Source organism: Clytia hemisphaerica, unplaced genomic scaffold, assembly GCF_902728285.1.
Source record: "Clytia hemisphaerica strain Z4C2 unplaced genomic scaffold, Clytia hemisphaerica genome assembly, whole genome shotgun sequence".
Classification (NCBI taxonomy): Eukaryota; Metazoa; Cnidaria; class Hydrozoa; order Leptothecata; family Clytiidae; genus Clytia; species Clytia hemisphaerica.
Window position 1 is genome coordinate 18,851 of NW_027104439.1, and position 23,739 is coordinate 42,589.

Sequence of the window (23,739 nt, forward strand, 5' to 3'; positions counted from 1 at the left end):
CGCCCGTTAGTAAAACAGCAATGCTACCTTCTCTAGCTGCTCAAACGGCTTGAAAATCTTTACGGGTCGTCTTCAAGTCGCTAGAAACATTTCTAGAAGGTTTGAAGTCGCTTTGTGTACCCATATTCAGTTTTCAAACTTTGTAAACAATGACCGCCCTCGAATTTTAAAGATGGTTTTTGGACAATTTTGGAGGATGAAGCTCACTGACTTTTGCTGAGTGTTTCATCCACATTTGTTGCTGTAAATGATGTTTTATGGTTCTCTTATTATACAAGGAGGTTTGTAAAACTCTAAGGAATATTTAATCATGATGTAACTTGTGATTTCTTTTGATTAAGAGCACGGTCGGTTGTTGTGTAGTGCGCCAAAGGTATGTAGAACTTTTGTTTGCTTGTTTGTTCTTTTTTGGGTGCTATTTTAATGTTTTATTGCCAGGAATCTCTTAGAAAGCAACACAATCATCTTCAAATTACTTTTTCAACTGTGTGGGATTAGATTTTGGCATTTTCATTATGCTTTCAGCGATGGCATGAAAGTGAAAGTGAAAGTGCCCTGTAACACGATAATGAGTCTTCAGTTCCAGAGCTTTTTGAATGAATATTTTAACTTAATTGATTTAGTTTTTAATCCCTGCTGATAAGAATAGCCCAAAATAGTCTTACAATGAATGTGGGCATTGTTATTTACATTTCGGGGTGGTTTTCGGTGAAAATGAGTTTTGCGGTCTTTTTTCAAAGTTTTGCGGTTTTCTGGAAATGATCAAAATGTCACTCAAATTGGCCAAAATTTTCACTGTAAATAGTTTTAAATCCTTATTTCCTTTGAAATAATCTAGAAAACTCCCTTATAGGCTCAAATCATAAAAAAATCCCTATTGAAAACTATAATCTTTTCATTTAACCGCAATTTAATTTTTAAAAGCACGATTTCTCAAAACGCAAATCTGGGGGTTCCCAATCACTGTGGCGGAAAAATCTCAGGATCTAGTTGTCCGATTGGTCTGATTTTTTCAGGGTATTTGCACATCTATGAGGGCTGTGGAATGAGCGAAGGATTTTTCAGATTTCACTAATACCTGATCTCATATTTTGAAAAAACTGTTTTTTTGGCTTTTACCCCCAGATTTTGGCTTTTTCAAAAAAAAATTTCGCTCATTCCATTCTTTGTCCTAAAGTGCCTCTACATACCAAAAATCATTAACCAAGTATTTGTAGTTTTCTCTAAAACGTTGACACAAGATTATTTTGATTTTTCTGAAAAGTCGTACCAAACCCCCGTCTTTCAATTTTTTTTTTAAATTTTTTTTTTTAATATTAACTTTAGGTCATAAATAACAATACCTGGAAGTTTCAAGCCCATATCATTTTTAGTTATTGAGTAATCAACATTTAAAGTTAAAAGGTCGATTTTTCAATTTCCAGTGGATGGCCACCTTAATCTGGCATTATTGATTTTCCATGGAATAAAATAAATGGCTCTGGAAAGAAAATCAATAACTAAAACTAGAGCTCAAAGACCCAAACTATATATAAGATCTAAGGAGTCACATGATTTTCTCTCGCAATACTGTCTTAACCCTTTTCAACCTCGTCACTGAGTGAAAACTTTATATTACTTTTTGATTGTAGAAGAGATTGGCCTTGGCTAGATTTTTGTTACTTGTAACAGATGGATTTCTTAAAAGATTAGGTAATGCACGAAAAACATTATTTAAAGTTATAACTACATTACATACATTAGAGTACCTTTACCGATTCTTTTATTTTGATCATTTTAATTTTTTATGTATTTTTGACATAGAAAAGGCCATCATATCATACTATCATATTGTCCTTGATTGTCCTTTGGTCCTTTTTAGAAATCCTTTCTACATTCTGCACAAAAGGAGTGATATACACGTTGTTTTTTTTAAGAAACACACTTTTAAGAAACATGAGGCTCAGAATGCCTAAAAACTAAGAAACATCTAAGAAACATGCTGAGGCTGAGAATGAGAAAAAACATTTTTTAATTCGGTTTTTTTAAAGAACCTTCCAATCCAACCTTCCATGAGGCTGATTATGTCAAAAAGTTTAGAAACATGTAAGAAACATTTAGGGCTCAAAAGGCCGATTTCTTAAGAAACATTGAGGCTGCTTGGTAAAACTAGTTTCTTAAAAAAAAACGTGTATCCTGGGGGCGGATATCGGAACATCGGTACATTGGTATTGGCCTTTTTTTAGATTGGTAAAAAATATATTTCGGCAAAATCATCGTAAAGCATTCTTACGGTATTCGTAGGTTAAGATCCAAATTCAACTTGGATTTGGCATGCAATACGTACCTGAAGCATAAAATGTCATTTTTGCGAATGTTTCGAGCCTTTCTTTCTTTCTTTGTTCATGCTCACACAGATGAACACTGGTGAGCGCAATCTTCAATCCCAACTTGTGCGGGTAATGTATCCGATGATCTTTGGATGAGTTATGCCAATGGGCTCTTCCAGAAAAAATTGGAAAACGGGGGTTGGAGGATATAACATTTTTTGGGAATTTACCCCCCGGACATTGTGAATTATGACCCGCAACCTCGGACAGCAGAACTCACCCTTTGGACTCCCTGGACATTCAAAATCACCCCTAATAAGAGCAAATTTCCCTCCTAAACAAGGGAAACTTTGCAGATTCTTTAATCTTTTCAACTTTAGCCTTGCTACCGATGTGGAGGGGTACCACGCTCGTGTAGCAGTTGTACGGATGATGAACAATTCCGTATACCAATGGACACCTCCAAATGTTGCGGTGAGTTCAGTTTAAAGTTCTTCTTCCCTTCAATCGTTCAATTCTCCTATTATTTCAAATAGAGAAAGCATTTGGGGATTGTTCGAGAGCTTGTGAGAAATTTGCCCTTAGGAAATTTTGACCAACATTGAGATTGAGCTCGTCAAGCTAGATCCAAATCTTAAGCAGTCGGAACCACTACATAGAAATGGCAACTATTGCCTTAACGGGAAATATTTCCCGAACGGGAAGGTGAAAAACTTCCCGAAATGTATAGAGTTTCCGGAATGTGACCTCTGCGCACTCCGGAAATGGTCATGGAAGGTAAATAACTGATGCCTATTGTAAAAGAGGGTAAATAAATACCTTTTACCGGGTAGTTAAGAAATCCACCGAGTAATCGCTTCTTAATTCTACTTTCCCCATTCCCAATTAAAAACTTCCCTATTTGGAAACTTCTTCTCGATCGGGAAACAAGAATCTGCTTTGTTTACAAAAATTCAACTTCCCGTTTTTTTTTCATTTCTACTATAAATGAAAAGTTCCGAATAATTCGTGGGAAAACAAAGCTTGTCGCCTAAAAAAGCTCTCTTGAAAACTCTTTCACTGATTTAGCTGTTCCATAAAGTTTCCATACAGGGGGATGGACGAACCTTTTCAAGTGAAAACAAATTTCTTGGAGAAGTGTAGATACCCCCTGGAAAAAAGCAAAATTTGCAAAAGAACCCTTGGAAAAAATTATTTTCATGTTTGAAAGTGAGGGCCGACGAACTAAAATCAGTTGGTTGTTCACCCCTGGAAGTTCAAGAATAACTTTTTACTCTCAGGTGCCAAATAAACGCCCCCTGGACCTTATAAGGACTCCCTGGTTTATAAATTCTTAAGAATATTTTCAGCTGTCAAAGAGAAAAGGCTCCTTATTTTGCTCTTAATAGCCTGATTTTAGCCTATATTTACCTTATTTTTGGGATTTCAGAAGTACAATTTCCAACCCCCTCCCGGCAATTAGGTCCCCCCGTTTATTCGAACCCCCCCCCCGTTTATTTGGCACCTAAGAGTACCTCCTGGAAAAATGAAAAAAACACTTCTTTAGACCTCCTGGAAATTCTTCTCGGATTATTATGCGCCAGCGAGTATCTCACCAAAGACCAGGTTTTTTCATTTCGTTTTTTGATGAGTTTCACTTTGACGATCTTTGAAAAATAGAATCTTTCAAATGCTTTGACGCAAATTCGATTTTTTCGCCCTAAGGAGCATTAAAAGCTAAAAGGGACGTCAAAAATCGAATGTTTAGAGTCCGAAAACGCGGGCTCCAAACATTCGAAAAAGTCGAATGTTTGGAGTGGAATGAAGTGGAATGTTGGTTAATTGATTAAAAAAACGCGGGTGACGTCTAGTATAGGCTAATTATGCGACAGCTTGGTTTAGTTTTTTTTAAAGTAGCTTTACCGCAGCACTATTACCACAACACAATTTATCAGACTTTTGTGCGATTTTGCCATGTTTGATATTTGAGTGATCTTTTGAATAAATATAGCCGTAATTACAGTTCTCTCGGGTACCTAATAAGCGTCCCCCAACTAATAAAATTTTCGAAAACTCTCCATTTGTATTTGTATTTGCCTCTTTTTCAAAGAATATTCCACTCAGGACATTTTGATTCTAATTCCCTCCTGCTTATTTAGTTTTGAGAATTTTTCCACCCACCCGCTTATTCTAAACCCCACGTGTATTGTTTCCGCATAACGGATTGGATGCCATCTGAGTGCGACGATGAATTATTTACCAACTTTTTGAGTTTTTTCGTTTTTCCCTTTGTTTGCGGGATGTTTTCCCAGAGCTTCACGCAGGATATTATAAAGTTTTAAATGATTTATGATTTTGTGGACTATCTAAGACAACTCAAGGGGCAAATATGAACTGAAATTATTCGCCTTTTTTCGAATATTAATAAGGAAAAGTAGCCAGGTTTGATACCAGTCCTTCTTGTGGAAATAACTCGATAATCCGGGCGAAATACTGTGTGTTCAATCATTGACATGGTATTGACATTCTAGAAAAACAGTCTAGAAAAAAATACGTTACAGTACAGTGAAAATTAAAAAATTGAGCAGTGAAAATTTTAAGTAAAAAATTCTAAATCTAGTGTACGAGTTAACGTGTTATACCTTGAGGAAAGAAATTTAAATTTATAGGTCATCTGCCAAAATAAATTCCCGCCAAATTTAATTTTCTTTCATTTTAGTATCTATTCCTCCTGAAAACCCTTTTTTTCCTCTTTTTTTCAGCTGAAATATTGAACAAAAATGGGTCGTTCGCCAAAATTAATTCTCGCCAAATTTAGAAATTTTATTAAATCGCCAAAATTAATTCCGCCAAATTGCACCAAAATTGGCGAATGGGCTCCTTTGCGAAAATTCTTCTCGCCTAAATTTCTTTTCTTAAGGTATAAATGATGTATATGCAGAAAGTGCGATTATATTCATTCCATTTTAAAAATACAAAAAGAGTGCAATTTTAAAGTTCCCGTGCTCTTTCATGAAGAAGATTTTCAAAATCTCTCAACATAGAAGGATCTTTTCCTTCTAATAAATTAGATTTTGAGTCAAAATAATTCGGAATCCTTCCATTTCGAATCTTTCTTTCTAAATCTTCCAACATGGCTTTGAAGCACCTTGCTAAATTTCTAGTTGACCAATATTCATCGTCTGGATGTTGGTCATTGAACCATAAGAGGTGGTGCTGGAAAAAATGTTTGATATAGGTTTGAATATAGGTTATAGAAGTTGACCACTTCCGAGGGTTTAAAAAATTATCACAAAAGGATTCCCTATGATAAACTGATTTTTGATTCAGGCTTTTTCTTGAACTCAGTAAAGAAATCAAAGATCGACAAAAATTACCCTGTCCAGTGGCACAATTATACATTTTACTTTTCGCTCTTTCCTTAGAGTTAGTTCATCTATTAGTTCATCTAATGTTTCCATTTCACCCCAAATTTATCGTTTTTTTAAACCACATGCAGTTAACTACTGCGATAAACAAAAAGGAATGAATCCGTAGGGGTGGTACAGTCAGTTTCGGTCGGGGTTGTGGATGACGAAATATGTCGTTCTGTTGATAGGGTTAGGGTTAGGGTTTGTCGTTCTTTTTGTCGGTTTTAACAGTTCTTTTTCGTTCTTTTTAGATGGTCTGGAAACGTCAGATGAAAGCTTCTTATAGGATTATTTTATAGAGATCTCAATTTGAGATGGTAGCGAATATGACTCTAAACTGGTATACAAAATTAAAAATGCGAATGAAAATACAAACTTTGAATAAAACGGTCGATATTCCTGGAAAGCTCTTCTCTGATTTCCATTTCATGACGTCATATTTCAGAATCTTATGACAAATCTTGCGACAGGTTCCGGAGCTATCAATCATATTGAACATTTCTTTCATGATTTTCTCATAAGAAATCAACCAGCAATTTTCTTTCTTTGGGACCAGTAGAACAGGTTCATTTCGAACGGTTGCTAAAACAACAGAATTCTTCTGGAGAAAACTTCTTCCCCAAACTTCACTATCAACTTTCAATTCTTTTGTGAATAAGGATGGTGACAAATCAATGTCAATTGTGTGAGCTCCTTTTTTTTGAAACGTCAATGTTATTGCTGGACCGTGTACTTCCCTTCCAAGGGTCACTTCTGAAAAATCAAATGCAAACTTTAATCACTGTAAAGGTAATGATTTTTGGTATATTTTAGTTGAGGAAAACTTTTGCTGGCCCAGTTTTTTATCTAGCCAAAATATTCACCAAACAAGACTTAAAGTCTAAAATGTTGCCTAATCTCTAATTATACTGAGAACAAATTTACGTTACACCAAATACGGTATTCTACATCCAAATACGCTTCTAAAAATGTATAGTTTGTTATGGTTTAGGGACTGGAACTGGGGCGGAAAAATTAATGCAATTCTGGGACATGCATTAAGTTACCCGAGATCTTGATAAGAGCGGGGGACGTCTATTCGGGAGACAAGAGTAATTACCTAGGCGAAATTAATAATTTAAAAAGTCTATCTCAAAAGTATGTGGACACTTTACTTTTTTACAAATTTCTCAGCAGGTTGGGTGGATTCTTCATTCGATGTTTATCCAGAGTCTCTATATTGAATTCATGGTGAATCCATAGACTGAATGTTATTATTTACAAAAATTGATTTTTTTTTTAATTTCTACCGGTCTCCGGAACAATATGTATGCCTTTTGATGTTAACCCTTACTAAAGGTAAGCGACCATAGGTGCGTTCTTTAGAGTGCGTAAACTCTAAGGATGTAAAAAGTGAGAAAAACATAATTTTGGAAAATCTGATCATTTTATGCCTTAGAATGGACAAAAAGATCTCAACAAAATGCACCGTTTGGTCCCCGTCTAATTATCGCCCAAATTTACACATCACACATCACATCTATCTTATATAAAACACTGCAACGGCGGGTGAAGCAAAATAATGCGCCATGAGCTTTGCTGAAAGTAGACCACGGTAGCTCACAGTACAAACATTGGATTTCACTGTTGAAACTTTTTGACGCTGCAAATTTCAAGGATCTCGCAAACTAAATTGTGACGTCACTTCATTCAAGATGGCGAATCATTAATTTCGCCTAGCGAAAGTATTACGATAGCCTTTCTGTGTGTGTGCGTGCATGGCGAGAAAATTTTTCGGGCGAAATAATGGCGTGTGGGCGTTTTTTGTCGGGCGTTCTGTTTTCCGTGAGCACGTGATCAAAACAATCTGTTTAGCCAATCAATGCTCACAATCCCACATCCGGGTAGTTTTTTTTTATCAAATGTGCCAAATATGGTAGCTAAGGCTGCCAGTCAGTATACTGCCAGTCCAAACCAGTCCAGTCGTGTTGTGACCACAGCTGTTAACGTGAGATCACTTAATCAAATTACTTTAAATAAAAGAATAAAGAAGAAATAGTAAGTATTTACTTTCATATTTGCATAGCAGCTCGCTCCTCAGAACTGTTCAAAGCCTGTTTTGGCCCCTTCATATTCATTCATTAACTGCACTGAATTTGATTGTGGCATTTTTTTTCTTTTTTGCTTTTTTTTTGCCCTTCGGATTTATGCACTACGGGCCACTAAATCTGATTGAGGCCTTTTTTCCCTTCAGGTTCATGCACTACGGGCCACTGAATTCTGTTGAGGCATCAGCTGTGTACGTATCGACCAGCTTTAAAGAAACTCACTTGCATTGTCAGTGATTACAATACCAAGCTGCATTGTCAGCTTTTACAAATATTATTTAGATACCTTAAAATATTTGAGTCTCAGAGAGATTTAGATATAGTTTTTTAGTTTTGAAATGATGCCATTGAAGCATACCGTGCGTTGATAGGAGGCTTTGCCTACACAGCTCAGAGAAATGTGAAGTCAATTTCTAAGTCCATTTTTATCGGCTCCAAATTTTCTAAAAACACTTTTTCTCGATTATTGAAACCCGTTAGATTCATAGCACTTTTTACACTTTTATTTTTTGCAATCCCTAAGTCTTACGAAATAGTTGAAATTCAAACACCTCTTGACCTTTTGCATTTTTCGAAGAATGGAATGTTTGTTCAGTATCCAAATAATGCAGGGTATAATTTACCAGAGCCAGTTCTTATTACTTTTAAAGCGAACCATACATTACTATTGTCAGGTGATGTAGAACTTAATCCAGGTCACCACAGGAAGAGATAAAAAGTATTCAAGGTTCATTTCATCAAGGAAATTCAAAGTTTGGCGAGACTGCTGGTATACATGTTCATCCAATTGTTTTTTTTGCCATTTGCTATGCACAGCTCAGAAAATTATCACTTTGGAAGACTCATGATTTGGGATTGTTTTGAATCAAGGGATCTAAATTTTAAAAATCTGGCATCACTAGACAATCACCATTAATTGAAGAATTCCAGAAAGTTTTGCAGTTGGAAATAGTATCTGTTCACTAGATTTCAACATCGTTGAAGGATATTTTGAGAACGAAGGTATTTCAGTTAATTTTGTCAATGAAGAACTGTTGTTCAGCATTCTGGTGCAGTCTTAGTAATAGCTGGAAATTGTTTAGGTGTGCTCCATTACAATGAAAATATTTTGTATTTGATTCCCATAGTAGAGATGTAAAGGGCCATCAAGTTCCTGGTGAAATCGGTACGTCAGTACTTTTGCAGTTTGAAAATATTACTGAAATAAAGAATTACATAAGATCTGAGTATAAGGCAAATTTGTTTAATGTCATTTATTTGAAAACCAATTTTCACTCATACGAAAATACCAAAAAAGTGATTTCAAAAGAGGTATTATGTTGGCAAAAAAAAGCGTCCCGCAAAAGAAGGTTTGAAGAACTTAGAGGTAGCGAAAAACACGAACACCAAAAAGAAAAGAAGCGCAAAGCTGCAAATCTTCACGTGAATTAAATAAAGGATCAGAAAAACATGAACACGAAAAGAAAATAGGCGCAAGGCTGCAAAATCTTTCGCGAATTATATAAGGATCAGAAAAACATGAACACGAAAAAGAAAATAGGCGCAAGGCTGCAAAATCTTTTCGCGAATTATATAAAGGATCAGAAAACATGAACACGAAAAAGAAAATAGGCGCAAGGCTGCAAAATCTTTTCGCAAATTATAAAAGGATCAGAAAACATGAACACGAAAAAGAAAATAAGCGCAAGGCTGCAAAATCCACTTACATTAACAACAAGAAACTTAATTCAGGAAAAAGGGTCAAAACTTCAGGCAGAAAAAACAGAGGGTCCTTCTTACATCTGTGTGATGTGTAACCGCAGTATGTTTAAAAAATCTGTGTTTGGTTTTGATGAACAAAAGTACTCATTAATCAACTTTGAAGAAATAGAAAATTTTAATCCTGTAACCTCGTTCGATGGTATTTTCTACGTATGCACAACCTGTCATAGAAAATTAACAAAGGAGAAATCCCATGTCAGTCTGTTACTAACAAGCTTCAAATTTTTGATCTCCCAGAGAATCTAAATGATATACGAAAACTGGAAAGAATTTTAGTGGCTCAAAGATTTTATTTTCTAAAGTCATGATAATGCGTAAAGGAGAATTCCCTAAATTACAAGGTGCAATATGCAATGTTCCATTGAACACCAGGTGTATGCAAAGTACTTCCTAGAGGAAGTTATAGTAGTGGGGTAATAAATGTTGAATTAAAAAGAAAGATATCCTACAAAAACCCTGTTATTTCGCAGCAAGTAAGACGACAAAAAGTTTTTGAAATTTTGGACTTTTTAGTGAATAATAATCCTTTGTATCATGATATACATATTGATATGTCAATCATCGACCAAGTAACTAATGATGAATATGTTGAAAGGGTTTTATCAAATAATGGTTCTGTATCAAGCGCTTCTTCCAATGATATAAGATTTGTAGATGATACAACAGTTACTTTAATTAAGCCTTTTGGAGAGCAATTAGAGAAGAATTTGATTCTGATGATCCACTCAGTGCGTATCGGACACCAACATGTGAAACAGTTATTGTATCAGAAGTGCCAAATATTATTTTAGATGATGAAAATGCATTTTATACTCCAGGTGAAGGTCAAACCCCCAATTCATTAACACAAGTCATGAGTTCTGTGAAGAGCTAGCCCATCCTCATCTTTTTCCTACTGGGATTTGGTTATAACGTAGAGCGAGATATAAAATTGTCGCCAACAAGTACTTTAAATCAGCGGTCTTTTAAATTACACTCAAAAGTTTGCTTCGGATTCAGATTACATTTTTTTTGCTCACAAACTTTACTACAGCTTAACCTTAGAAGTAAGATCAATATCGCAATGAGAATTTCAAATTCCAACTTGACTGCGGGACTATTAGCAAATAATTTTAATGATACAATTCAAAATTGTGTAGCATCTGATAATGCATACATTTATGAGTACTATAAAAGGAACCCCTGCATACTGGCAACATATGTTATCTGATGTTCTTGCAATGGTTAAACAACTTGGTGTCCCAACATACTTTATGACTCTCTCTGTGCAGATTTACGGTGGGAGGAATTTGTTACCATTAAGGACAATTAAGCGGGGATGCTGATACTGATCATGAACTTCTTGATTACCAATCTAGATGTGCCCTACTTAATAGCAATCCTATTGTGCTTGTGCGTCAATATCAATATAGAAAAGAGTTGTTTTTCAAAGAGTATAATGGATGGCCACTTGGAAAAATACATACTATGCTCTCAGAGTAGAATTTACTTTCAGGGGTAGTCCACATGATCATTGTTTGCTTGGGCTAAAGATGTCCCAAAACTTGAAGATGGAAAAGAAAGTATATTGAACACATAGATAGTGTTATTTCTGCTAATTTCCTGATAGGGAAGAAAGTCCGAATTATGGATTTAGTCACTAAGTATCAAATACACTCCCATTCAAGAACGTGTAGTAAATATCGCAAAAATGAATGCCGATTTCAATTTGGAAACTTTCTGCAAGCGTACTATTTTGTCTGAACCACTTCCTGAGGGTTACCTGAAACTGAAAAACATGATATTTTGGTTGCTAGAAATAATGTTATCCAAACTGTTCAAGAGTATATAGATACAAATTGCATCCTAAAAAGAGAAAACATTCTGGATCCTGATAAGCTGATTATATTGAAATTGGATCTATTGATACAATTTGGGATTCTTTAGGGTTAAATATGAAACGTATGAATAATTACTTATCAATCTCACCAGACAAAGATCAGCATTTGTTTCTAAAACGTGACCCCTATTCTTGTTTTGTCAACAAATTATTTTGCAGAAGGCCTCCTAGCATGGGAGGCCAATATCGTTATTCAGCCAGTTTTAATGCATACAAGGCAGTTACATACGTGTGCCTATTTTTCAAAAGTGAAGATAAGTGTTCAACTGCAATGCAAGAAGCATTAAACAGGCCAAAGATTCAAATGACAGTCAGTTTGAGAAAATGTCTAAAATTGCCAAAGTTTACACCTCTAATAGAGAATGCTCAATCAAGGAGCAGTTTACTTAACAATGCCTGAACTGTGGCTTAGAAATGCTTTCCTGCTATTTCATTTTGTAACACTAACTTACCTGATCAAAGGTACAGAATTTTCAAGTCAAAAGAAGAAATTGAGGAATTGCCTGAGGATTCTGATGATCTTTTCAAACGAAATATGTTAAACAGATATATTGACCGCCCAAACACAGGGCAATTCAATACTATGTGTTATGCCACATTCTGTGCAAACTATACATTAGACACAAAAAAAATACAAATGATGAAAATGATTGGCAGCCTACTGTACTAGATGATTCAACAAGTGCAGTGAATCATCAAGAACCCCAAACACTCCAAAATCAGCCAAATTACTCAACAGTAAGGAAAAACTTAAGCTTCGTAAAGTTCCAAAAGTTTTGAGATACTACACTCCTAACAAAAACAAACATCCAGAAAAATTTTCCCACCATATTCTAATGTTGTTTTACCCATTTAGATCAGAAGAGAATGATTTGAAACTTGATGGCTCATTGTGTTGAAGCTCAATTTAGATGAAGTCAATGCAGTGTTGTAACGAGAACAAGCAATTTTTGAACCTGATGGTCATCTTGTTGATTTAGTACTTCAAAACTATCGCAATGACCTTATGCATAATCAAGATGCCTTTGCTCAACAAGAAAATGATGAAGTACAAGACCTAATGAGCAACTCATCAGACAGTGAAAATGATGATGAAAGTCATGATATCGAACAAAATTTTGCACCATTTACTCAAACAGTTCATGGCTTGCAAACTGATGACCAAATCAATACCCATATAAGATCTTTAAATTCTAAGCAAAGAGATATTTTTGATATAGTACTAAATTGGGGAAAAATGTATGTGCAAAATTCCAAGTCCAATAATCCTGTACTACTAGAACCATTGAGAATATTTTTAACAGGTGGTGCGGGCGTAGGAAAATCTCACTTAATTAAATGTATTTACAATTGTTTGTCAAAAGTCCTAGCATATAAAAGTGATGAGCTAGAGAAGCCACGTATTATTAAATTGGCCCCAACTGGTATAGCAGCTATCATATATCTGGCACCACAGTACACACAGGATTGAGTATTCCAGTTGGAAAATTCAGAAATATGGCTGACAAACAAAGGACTGTCATTAGAAATAAATTACATCATGTAAAGTTGATAATAATTGATGAAATATCTATGATTTCGTCGCAACAGCTTTTAAACATCCATACAAGATTGTGTGAAATTTTTGGAGTAAATGACAACACACCATTTGCAGGGAAAAAGTATCATTGTTTGTGGAGACCCTCTTTCAATTACCTCCAATTTTTCAAAGTCCAGTATTTTCAACTGAGGGACCTATTATTGGTGCATTCAAATTATGGCACCTATTCAAACTAGCTGAATTAGATGAGATTATGCGTCAAAAGGATGACTCTGACTTCATTGATCTCTTGAACAATGTAAGATTAGGTGAATTGAATAGTAATGATGAAAGTATGAAATCTAGACTGATAACACGAGAACATCCTGATTATCCAATAGAATCATTGCATTTGTTTGCAGAAAATGCTTCAGTCCATCTTCACAATATTCAAAGATTAGATACTCTGCCCTCGGAAACAATAAATGTAGAAGCTATAGACGTTTATCCAAGGGATTTTACTGAATCTCAAATTACCAAGGTTAAAAACCTGCCACTTAACGATACAGGTGGCTTATCAGTTCTATTTGATTTGAAAATAGGGGCAAGAGTAATGCTAATTAGTAATATTGATATAGAGGATAGGTTGATCAATGGTCAACTTGGAACCGTCACTGACGTAAAATTCAGAAACAATAAAGCAGAGCTAATTTATGTTAAACTAGACGATAAGACGGCTGGAATAAAAGCTCAAAGTAAAGACCCAATATGCTAAGGCCACTGAAACTGTTCCCATTGAAAAGAGTGAGGTAAATTTTCCCTTTGATAAAAAAAACCCATACACTTCACCTATCATTTCTCGGACACAATTTCCTCTTAAGCTAGCTTATGACAGTGCACAAAGTTCAAGGATTGACTTTGGATTCAGTAGTCGTTAGTTTTGACCTTGCAAGGCAAAGAAAGTTCAATGCTGGTCAAATGTATGTTGCAATGAGCAGAGTGAAAAATTTAAATGGTTTGTACTTTACTGGTCAATATCGACGTAGTGCTTTTGTCTGTAGTAATAAAGTTAGTGAAGAATACACACGATTGCGTCAGAACAAAGTTGAAATAGTTGCAGATATTATGAGGTGCAGTTCTAATTTAAATGTTTGCCTATTGAATGTAAGATCTTTAAAACGACATGCAGTTGATATTCAAAAGGACCGATTTTTGTATGAAAAATGATTTGTTATGTCTGACAGAGACACAGATGAGTTATGAGCATTCTGAGGAAGACAAACAAAATATTCATGAAAAGCTTCCTTATTATATTCTTAGTCATAATATTGACCATCATAAATTCAACAGTGTTACTGTCTGTCATTCTCCTTCTTTTATTGACATTGATGAGTATGATCATTCATCATGCTTTTCTCTTGTAAAATTTAGAAAAGCTGAATTTACTGAAAAGGAATTTTGTGTTTTGGTTCTCTATAAAAGTTCAAGAATTCAACGTGATGTGTTCTGTTACAATCTTGCTCAATTTATTGAAAGATACACAATTGATATCATTTTTAGGAGACTTTAACATGGACGGCTTTGAAATGGAGCATGATCAATTGTTGGCTGACATTCTCCAAGATTATGATTTAGTTCCGAACTTTCCAACACATATCGATGGGAAAATGCTTGATCAAATTTGGACACATAAGGAATTGGTGCACGAGTATGGTATTGAAGGGGGGGGGTTTCATGGTTGGCGGAGGAGCGGAATCGGCCCTTTTTTCGGACGGAGTGGCGGAATTTGGCGAAAATTTAGACGGAATTACGGAAATTGGGTCCTCTGACGGAGACGGAAAATTAGACAATTTTAGTGCGGAAAAACGGAATTTAGCAAAAAAATTTGCGGAATTTCGGAATTAGTGAAAGATATTCAAAATTTGCGGAATTTTCGACAAAAATATTGAATTTCAAAGGAATTTTCGGTGACGGAATTTTGGTTCAATTTAAGACGGTGTGACGGAAATTGGAGAAAAAATTGACGGAATTGCGGAATCGGGTACCCCCTGAAACCCCCCCCATTGAAGTTATTCGTAAATGTGTGAACTTATCCGATCATGATGGAATCAAATTATCGCTGACTTTGTTAGCTTAGAATACCCGTCAGAGGCCATTCCCGGCGGGACAAGGGGGGGGGGTTGAAAACTGGGGGTGGTGGATGATCTCAACTTTCTGATGATTAGTTTTGAGTGGTCAAAATTGCAGGAAGTAAAAAAAATTATCTCAAATAAAAAGGGTATAGTATCCCTTTTCTCCTATAGCAAATTCTACCTAACTTAAAATTAATCATCAGAAAATTAGCCAACGATTCAGATACATTTGCTTTTGTTGTCATAGGTGCTTTTTTATGAATTGATCAAAGGAAATTTTTTGTGATAGACTGAGTAAACTAGGAATACTCTTTAAAGCAATGATGTTATCGAAAATCTGTTAATATGATATCAGTACATGTTTGATTCTGGAAAAAATGAACTTTGTAATTAAGGATTGAAGCTTTAACTCTGTTGGAAGTATGCAATTAAGGTCATCCCACCACCCCGTCCATTATTATGTAAGTTTTCTGACGTTTAAAGACTATACTTAAAAGACATTTATTCTTTGGGGAGAAAGGCTTTTTTTCTGCATTAACCAAAAGGAGGGCTCTGTTGCTCTGTTGAATTTGACATTTGCAGATGAAGTTGGGGAGAGTGTGAGAAATTGGTCAAATATATGTGAGTGTCTTTTATGGATGGTCTATGGTAGAAAAAAATCTATAGACAAAGGTTTAAAGTTAGGGTTTTTAGTTAAGTTAGTTTAAAGATGCCTCATTCATTCATTAATTCATTTTTGATTACTATCTCGTCAGGAAACTTACATACCTATGGATATGGCATTTAATGTATTATTTTATTAATTGTATTATTTATTCCTATTTTTATATTATTTATTCCTATTTTTATATTATTTATTTATTCCTTTTTATATTTATCATTTTTCTTCTGTTTTTCATAATTATTAGATTTTTTAAATTGTTATATCCAAAACAAAGTAATATTTCTACCATTTTTTTAATAGGCTTTTGTTAATTGTTTTATTATTTTCTTGTATTCTTTTTGTTATTCATTTGCCTACTCAAAAATCAAAAAGACTGTCACAGAGTTAAAAAATAGACAATATGGAAAAATATGGAATGAAAAAATATGGAAGTGCATTGCAAGTGAATTGATTCATCGGATCAGGTCGGGTTAGCGTGGTACATGGGCACCAAGCCTATCAGTGAGAGTGACTGATACGCTTGGCGCCCAAAGATAAATTTACTGACCGAAAGTAAACCCCGCCTAATTCTCCACCCAGTTTCACTGATACGCTTCACACCCAAAACGCGTTAGGACCTAGACCCTTCACTGATACGCTTCGCACCCAAAACGCGTTAGAACCACACCCTTCCACTGATACGCTTCGCACCCAAAACGCGTTAGGACCTAGACCCTTCACTGATACGCTTCGCACCCAAAACATCTTAGAACCACACCCTTCCACTGATACGCTTTACACCCAAAACGCGCCGTTAGAACCTAGACCCTTCACTGATACACTTCTCACCCAACACCATAGAACCCACCCTTCCACTGATACGCTTCGCACCCAAAACGCGTTAGAACCTAGACCCTTCACTGATACGCGTCGCACCCAAAACATCTTAAAACCACACCCTTCCACTGATACGCTTCGCACCCAAAACGCGTTAGAACTTAGACTTTTCACTGATACGCTTCGCACCCAAAACACCATAAAACCACACCTCATCACTGATACGCTTCACACCCAAAACGCGTTTTAGAACCTAGACCCTTCACTGATACGCTTCGCACCCAAAACACCTTAGAACCACACCCTTCCACTGATACGCTTCACACCAAAAACGCGTTAGAACATAGACCCTTCCATTAATACGCTTCGCACCCAAAACACCTTAGAACCACACCCTTCCACTGATACGCTTCGCACCCAAAACGCGTTAGAACCTAGACCCTTCACTGATACGCTTCGCACCCAAAACACCTTAGAACCACACCCTTCCACTGATACGCTTCACACCCAAAACGCGTTAGGACCTAGACCCTTCACTGATACGCTTCGCACCCAAAACGCGTTAGAACCACACCCTTCCACTGATACGCTTCGCACCCAAAACGCGTTAGGACCTAGACCCTTCACTGATACGCTTCGCACCCAAAACATCTTAGAACCACACCCTTCCACTGATACGCTTCGCACCCAAAACGCGTTAGAACCTAGACCCTTCACTGATACGTTTCGCACCCAAAACACCATAGAACCACACCCTTCCACTGATACGCTTCGCACCCAAAACGCGTTAGAACCACACCCTTCCACTGATACGCTTCGCACCCAAAACGCGTTAGGAACTAGACCCTTCACTGATACGCTTCGCACCCAAAACATCTTAGAACCACACCCTTCCACTGATACGCTTCGCACCCAAAATGCGTTAGAACCTATACCCTTCACTGATACGCGTTGCACCCAAAACATCTTAGAACCACACCCTTCCACTGACACGCTTCGCACCCAAAACACCATAGAACCACACCCTTCCACTGATATGCTTCGCACCCAAAACACCTTAGAACCACACCCTTCCACTGATACGCTTCGCACCCAAAACGCGTTAGAACCTAGACCCTTCACTGATACGCTTTGCACCCAAAACACCATAGAACCACACCCTTCCACTGATACGCTTCGCACCCAAAACACCTTAGAACCACACCCTTCCACTGATACGCTTCGCACCCAAAACGCGTTAGAACCTAGACCCTTCACTGATACGCTTCGCACCCAAAACACCATAGAACCACACCCTTCCACTGATACGCTTCGCACCCAAAACACCTTAGAACCACACCCTTCCACTGATACGCTTCGCACCCAAAACGCGTTAGAACCTAGACCCTTCACTGATACGCTTCGCACCCAAAACACCATAAAACCACACCCTTCCACTGATACGCTTCACACCCAAAACGCATTAGAACCTAGACCCTTCACTGATACGCTTCGCACCCAAGACACCGTAGAACCACACCCTTCCACTGATGCGCTTCGCACCCAAAACACTTTAGAACCACACCCTTCCACTGATACGCTTCGCACCCAAAACACCTTAGAACCACACCCTTCCACTGTTACGCTTCGCACCCAAAACGCGTTAGAACCTAGACCCTTCACTGATACGCGTCGCACCCAAATTATCTTAGAACCACACCCTTCCACTGATACGCTTCGCACCCAAAACACCTTCGAACCACACCCTTCCACTGATATGCTTCGCACCCAAAACGGGTTAGAACCTAGACCCTTCACTGATACGCTTCACATCCAAAACGCCTTAAAACCATACCCTTCCACTGATACGTCTCACACCCAAAACGCAATAGAAGCACACTCTTCCACTGAGTGTATCGCCTAGCGAGGGAAAAGAAAAGTTTTCGATGTGAAGGTTCTAACCATTTCTCTAAAAGTTCAGTCTGTAAAGGACCATCAAATAAAACCTGGAATATGGATAGTATCAATACAGACTAATTATATATCCAATGGGAGGAAAGCTAGATAGGAGCTTTTTTCTTGAGGGAAGTGACAAGATCAACTAACTGCAATCAGAACAGATATCAAGTCGCAATGAAGATAGAGAAGACAAATTCTAAAATCAAAGTAACTAGAGTTACTTTGATCAAAATCAAAATGAAGATCGACAATGCCGCAGACGTTTGATTTATTGGAAAAAAAAACATCTACCTTTATTCAGAATCCAGCTGAAAGATTTGAGTAAACATGATCGATAGTTACCTGGACCAGATAAGCATAGATTTAAATGACACGGGTGTTTTGTTACGAGCCTGAGTTGGGCAAAAGTCAACGTTTGAAGTGATATATGTCTGTGAACAAGTACCCACTCCACTACTTGGACAACCAGGAATTGAAGCTTTGTTACAATCATATCAGGAATCAACTTGGTGGAAGACCAAAAGTAGAACAAAAGTAAAATTATAAACAGTGAGAATGACTTTGTAAAATTATTTAAAGAGATTGTGGGGGTCTAGGGCAAGTGAAAGGATTCCACATTATCTGCACCGAGAAAAGTTCAAATTCCGTTACTGGAACCATTGCGAATGGAGATTGATCGCATGCTGCAGATGGGAGTTATCGAAAAAGTAGAACAACCAACATACTGGTATCATCCAATAGTAGATGAAATCATGATCATGATAGTAGATTGAGAAAAATTTAGGACAAATGAAGGACAACAGAGTTACTTTAAATGCTGACAAATGTGAATTTAGCAAGGACAGAGTAGAATCTTTGGAATTTGCTATATTATCAGAAGGATAAAGCCACTAAATGAACGTGTAGAATCAATAAACGTTTTCCCCAACCCTTAAAATGTTACAGAGCTTAGACGCTTCCTAGGAATGGCACAACAACTATCTCGTTTTTGTCCAAGATTGTCTAAATCAGCTGAACACTTCAAGGATTGCTTAGTGTGAAGAATGACTTTCTATGGACTGAAGATCACACAAAACGTTTAATCGAGGTTAAAAAAGTGTTATGGGAAGTCCTGGGGACAGATGGGAATCTAATCAACGGAATAAGTGTAATACTATGCCAGAAACATAAATCGATTGGAAGCCTGTTGATTGTGCTTCAAGATGTTTATCCGGAAGTGAGAAAAACTACTGTCCCAGAAGTTAGAGATATTAGCTGCTACTGGGAATGACGAGAATAAACTTATATTTACAATTTATTTATTTACATTAAATATATTTCCCAGCTCTATTCGACCTCTATGAAACAATCATGCTTAACATTTTACAATTTATGGAGATCTTTTCCCATTCTGTGAGCATTTTTTTTTGAAGTTCAATGCTGGACAAAAGGTTGTAGACAATATGGAATTTCAGTGAAAAAAATGAAAATAGAGCAAATGACTCTTCAATGTGTCTGAAAGGGGAGGGAAGTTAAGAAAAACACCTTGAAGTCGTTGCATTGCTTTGAATTGCTTTTGAGTGAATCACAGCAAAAAATCAGCGTTTGATACTGGTGTAAGCCAGTAATTAAGCATTGTGGTGTGCACTTGTGGTTGGCCCTTGTGGGTTAGACTGCAGTGGATGACTTTCAAAGACTTTGAATGGGTTTGGAAAGCACCCAGAACTCTTGGGAATTGTTTTTGATCGATATTGAAGTATTTTGCAAATATGCAGAAGTCTACAGACCTTTGTCCAGCATTGTTGGCGACAGATGTTGCAGCTACAACATCATCTCCAAGACCATTCCATATGTCAATACTTCTGTAGAATAACGTATTTGTTTGATACCTTCTGACACCATCATTTGCAAAGTTTCTTTGTAGTTCGTAATCGTGCTGACGTTTCGGGCGTTCGCGAAGGACAAAATTTTGACAGGCCAATGATTTATCATAAACGTGAAGAGGTTTTATATACTTCAACAACCATATTGCAAATTTTAAGTCTGATTTTCAGTGTCGGAAGGTTAATCTTACGGAGACGGTATTCGTAAGATTTGTTCTTGTACCCGCTAACCAGTCTCGTGGTCCGTTGCTGAACACTCTCGATGGCATCGATTGTTTGATGAGTCGTGGAGACCAAACGGTTTGAGCGTACTCAAGACGAGGTCGGACGAACGCTATAAAAAGAGTGGGAGCATTTCTGGTGAAAGAAAGTCAAACTTCTGCTGATCAGACCAACGATTGAGCTAGCTTTCTTGATTTTACCAAAGATGTGTTCTTCAAATTCAGTTCCCCGACGATATCACTCCGAGATTTTTTTCTTGATCCACGTGCTCCAGATTAACCCGTCTATGTTGTATGGATGGCATGTTTGATGTTCCAAAATTTTCCCAGTGTTAGCACGTGTCATTTATCTGGGTGGAATCTGAGTGGTCAGTCCTTTGACCATCTTTCCATTGCGTCGATATCATGTTGCAAGTGAATGGCATCTTCAGCACTATTTATCTCCTCAACAAGCTTAGTGTCGTCTGCAAAGAGGTACATATCAGAGCTTGTAACCTCAGGTAGATCGTTGATATATAACACAAAAATTAATGGACCAAGAACACTTGTGGGACACCGCTGAGTACTTTACCTTCCTTGGATAGTTTACCAGTTACCTTGACATACTGATATCGATCCGACAAAAGGATTTGATCCAGTCTAACGTGTATCCTTTGATACCATATGCGTCGAGTTTCTTGAGTAATCTGCGGTGTGGAGCTGTATCGAAGGTCTTGGCAAAGTCGAAATAGATATCCTACTACGCAATAGATAACATCCTAACGTCCTACAAGGAATACAACATTTCAATTTAGAAAGCAACCATAAGCCCCTCATTCCTATTTTGAACACTAAACTTATTTCTGAACTATCACCCAGGATTCAAAGAATGAGAATGTTGAAATTTAATTTTACAGCATCATACGTACTAGGCAAAGACCTTTATAGATGCAGATGCGTTCTCGCGAGCACCATGCTCACAACCAGCAGAAAGTGATATTATTTACGAACAAGAAATTAACATTCACGTGAATAACGTTATACCTACCTTACCAGCCTCCAACGAAATACTTACTAAAATTTCCAAAGAAACTAAAGAAGAAAAATTATTAGAAGAAGTTCAATATCACATTCATAATGGTTGGCTAATAAATCGCAACCAGTGTTCACCATACTGAGAGCATAGAACTAATTTGACAATATTGAACCTTGAACAATTTGTTGATGTTAAGAGATAGAATAGTTATACCGAAAAAACTGCAACTGGAAATTCTGACTAGAATACACGCTGGACACAACGGGATAGAAAAGGGCGAGCAAAAACGACGATCAAGACAGAGTGTTTTTTGGCCCGGCATGGTTAGGGACGTTAAATCAATCGTGAAACAATGTAGAACTTGTGCACGATTACTGTCATCAAAACCAAAGAGTCCATCATTGCATCAAGGCATACTGGATAGAGCATGGCAACAAGTGGGTAGCGATATATTCTATTTTGGAGGAGAGAACTATTTAATTGTTGCGGATTACTATTCATTGTGGCCGAGGTTTACGTCTTATCTTCCGCAACATCTGACTTGGTTAGTAGAATCCATGATAAAGAGTGTCAAAAGAACGAAAAAGTGTATTAGATCCAACCAAGACATTCTAATGGGGCTACTTATCCTTAGAAACTCGCCCTTACAGTGTAGACTATCACCAAAACAACTTCTTATGGGTCGACAGTTGACAGACAACTTACCCAAAATTCATGAGTCCAGACCTGAGATGCATCAGAGGAATCTTAACAAAGATTATCCGAGAAAAGTTATCATACGATATGAAATTACAAATTACAAAACTAGAACTTTTTGTTACAGGTAGTAAAGTGGCAATACAAGACGCTAAAATAAAACAATGGTCAGTAAAAGGAACGGTCCTAGATTGAGTGGCCCCAAGATCATACACGATAAACGTTAACGGCAAAATATTGAGAAAATAAATCAACTGAGAAAGGTTTACAATCATCAGGCCAACACCTAGTCACCTACCTAGAGAAAGGGTCCCCTTGCCCCTAGCTCCCCACCAGGGCCCCTCAAACCCCAATCCCAAGGAAAATGAGCTTTCAGAAGGTTCTGCATCAGACACTATTTAGTATGATTTAACAGACTCTGGCCGCGAGTCAGACGGAACAGTACCTTACAATATGGAGATGAGTGATTTTAAACAGGAAAGCGTAAAAGACAGTGATGAGATGAGATACACAACTAGAAGTAGACGCGAGGTTCGCAAGCAAAAACAGTTTGAAACATGATGTGAACGTTTAAACTATTGATGGTATTATTCATTGTATTAAGAGAGATGTTAGGATCTAGTCTATAATATAGTCGGTACCGTAAGGTCGGCTTTGTATCTTATAGTCAGAGCCGGTACTTTAGGATGTTTATTTTAGAATCAAACAACAGCAATAAATAGTTTTATTAAAGCTAGTTTACGCAAAATAGCAAAACCGGGGGTTTTTGATCTTGTGGCGGAAATATCTCGGGATTGGATGGTCCGATTGACTTGAAATTATCAACACAGCTTCCCCTCATAGAAAGGTCTGATCTGAGTGATACAGATTTTTCGTTGATTTTACAATTGAAAAAAAAGAAGACTTTTTGGGTTTTTACACTCAGATTTTATTATTTTTAAAAATGTTTTTCACTCAGATCACAGAAGGTCACTAGGGTAACATAACTGCCGAATATCAAAAGCTAATTCTTTCTGGTTGGTGCTGAGATTTTCTGAGGTTTGTTAAGGAATGTCCAAAACCTTATCAGGTGCGATGCCCACCAGTTTCCATCGTTTTTAGAAAGTCAGGTACAGCTGAGAAGAAGCGTTTTGACGAGAGGATTCCAAGAAGTGCTGTGCCAAAAACTCAAAATAATCCTAATTCGAGATATCGGCAAAACAATAATTTAATGATATTTAAGTTACAAAATTCGTCCAAAAACACAATCGTTCACGAACACGTGCAAAATTTTGACTGGTGATGCAGATAACCATTCTAACATTCTAACGGTGTTTATCGATAGTGACGTTATTGAAACCATTATTTTGACGTGTTTTTTCGACGGATATTTGCCCCCACAGGGAGCCTACAGCGACCAAGGATGGCATTCATAGCTTTACGTATAAGGAAGTTGGGCAAACATCTCCTAA

The 23,739-nt window shown here is 37.1% G+C and overlaps 1 protein-coding gene across 1 annotated transcript in view; it reads left to right on the top strand.

Annotated features, from left to right (window-relative positions):
* Window positions 1-23,739, top strand: part of LOC136820803 (cyclic GMP-AMP synthase-like) — a 49,217-nt gene that overhangs the window by 6,017 nt on the left and 19,461 nt on the right. The window lies entirely within an intron of this gene.